Raw genomic sequence first — 2,437 nt, 5'->3', positions numbered from 1 at the left:
TACTTTTTCCTTGTGTCTTTCCAATACTCCCATCATAGCTAGGGAAATATTATTCCCCCTGCCCTCACCCAACTAAGGTCAACTTCACCACTCAGGATTTTCTCTCTGACTGTATCACAGAGCAATTAAAATGTCAACATAAATAGGTTCAGCTGCTCACCTCTTCACATCCCTATATCCATGTACTAATCCACCCTTTCCTCTCAGCAGAAGAGTTGTCTTAGCTATAATAAGGGGATTCCCTTGTGCTTGTAACATCAAATATTTCTTCTCTGGCTATTTTTCCAACTTAACCTCTTCTTTTTTCCTTTTACCTTCCCCATCTTTTGTGCTACTGATTTCTCCTTCTAACAAAGGAATTTTATCTCCTTACTCTCCTCTCTAAGCTTCTCGAGATAATATTTTTAATCTCTCCAATATATCTATTTTGCACAATTCAGAGAGACCTTTCAATGCCCAAGTATATTAATTGTGCTTTTGATTATCTTATGCGATCCCTCAATCATGTGTACAACTATGGATACTCTTAAAGCCATATTCTCCCTTGCCTTCTCTTAGACCTTTTTTCTCCCAATGACATCTCCTTTTCTTTTCCTTATCATACTTTTCTTTTGCCCATCATTTAGTATTGGCATTGTCCTCTTTTCTTCACTTTCTGAGCCTATACACTCTCTGCAATATCTCACCTACTCTTCTGACTTCAGCTATCATTTAACTCTTGATGGCTTCTAAATCTCTATAAGCAACTGAATCATTTTCTTTCAAAGTTCTGATTTACATATGAAACTTCCTACTGAACCTCACTGACAATTTCCTTTTATATATAATAGAAATAATAATAACAATAGTAATTACTATAATTATGATGTTACAGTGATGGAATAAATCTTGTGGACAGACAACTTGATTTGGATCTGAGCTCTATAGATCATATTGAGCAAGTTATTTATGCCACATAAGCTTTAGTTTCTGTATCTATAAGATAAGGATATTAGTATCTATTACAAAAATTAAATTATTTATAAAAACACAGTTATTGTTTGGTGTACATTATGGTTTAATTATCTAGAATAATAGTAAATATTCATGACTTAATGCACACATATGGACCAATTACTTCACATGCATTTTCTTGTTTAACTTTTAATTTAAGATAGCCAGACTTGAAACTATGATCTTTTTTTCCCCATAAACACTCCTTTCTTTCCCTTATATTGGCACAACTACTGAGACAGATTTTCAGATTGAAAATTGGAATCATTTTCTCTTAATTTTTTTCCTTTTTTTTCCTTTCCATCAAGTGGACAATTTAAATAGTCACTGATTTTATCTCAGGAGATCTCAAATCTCCCTCCTCCTCCCAAATGCTAGTATCACCAATCTATTTTCTGACCTCATAGTGTCTACTTATTATACCTCTCTGACTTCTCTGCCTCCTGTATTGCTCTTTCAAATAATAGAGCTATCTTCAGAAAATGCTAATTGGATCATTTTCAACTCCCCATTAAACCAATTCAATAATTCTTCATTGTTTATAGACTTAAATCCAATGTATAATCAGGTTCTAGAGCATCTCTGCTTGACTGGGAGATGTCTGCAAGAGATGACTGGGTCATCTCTCCTTGCTCGCTAACTCTTACCCATGACATCCATACCTAAAGGTACATGAACCTGTGCCTTTGCCTGCACCCTTTCCTCTATGGAACTTCACTTCTTGCTTGATCAAGGAGATAAACTCCTCGTCATTCTCCATTATCCTCCTCTAACAGCTTCACCCAAGCTTCCATGCACTCCATTAAGCTGAGTTGCTATTTTCCATTTCTCTGCTTCTCTAGGTTTTATCCTGACAACTATTAATACATCTTTTCTATCACATAATATATATTTGCTTTCAAGTCACTCTGATTTTTTCTGTTTTGAAGAGAAATACCATCAGCTATTTTACCCCACTGCTTGACACAGATAAATTTTTCAATAAATATCTGTTGGATAAATCAATATGTGCATGTTTAACCCATGTGCATATTATCACATATACAAATTTACATATATTTACACTCATATACCTAAACATGAATACTCACAAAACTAGGAACAACAAAATGAATTAATATCTATTAGCAATATCTATTAGCATTTGGTACCCACAGAAATGATCAGCAAGAAAAATAAGGCATGCTCACCTTGGCTTGGGAGTAGGTAAAGTTGCAAAAACAATAGATTTTTTTCTTCCTTCCTTGAGTTCAAGAAGAAGCAAAGATTATAAATTGGACAAACCCTTTACTTTCCATATGAGTTGTGACAGAGATGATAGAGCAAGGTTTTTGGTCTTGTGGTAGCAAAAGTCCTCAATTAGCTGTTGTATTCATCTCCAGATCCAAGAACTTACAAAATTAAAATAAAAAAACAGGTTTCCTGTAACTTTATACCTGTGATA

This window comes from Bison bison, unplaced genomic scaffold (assembly GCF_000754665.1).
Source record: "Bison bison bison isolate TAMUID 2011002044 unplaced genomic scaffold, Bison_UMD1.0 scf7180017845655, whole genome shotgun sequence".
In the NCBI taxonomy this organism is placed as follows: domain Eukaryota; kingdom Metazoa; phylum Chordata; class Mammalia; order Artiodactyla; family Bovidae; genus Bison; species Bison bison.
This window is presented reverse-complemented; position numbering follows the sequence as displayed.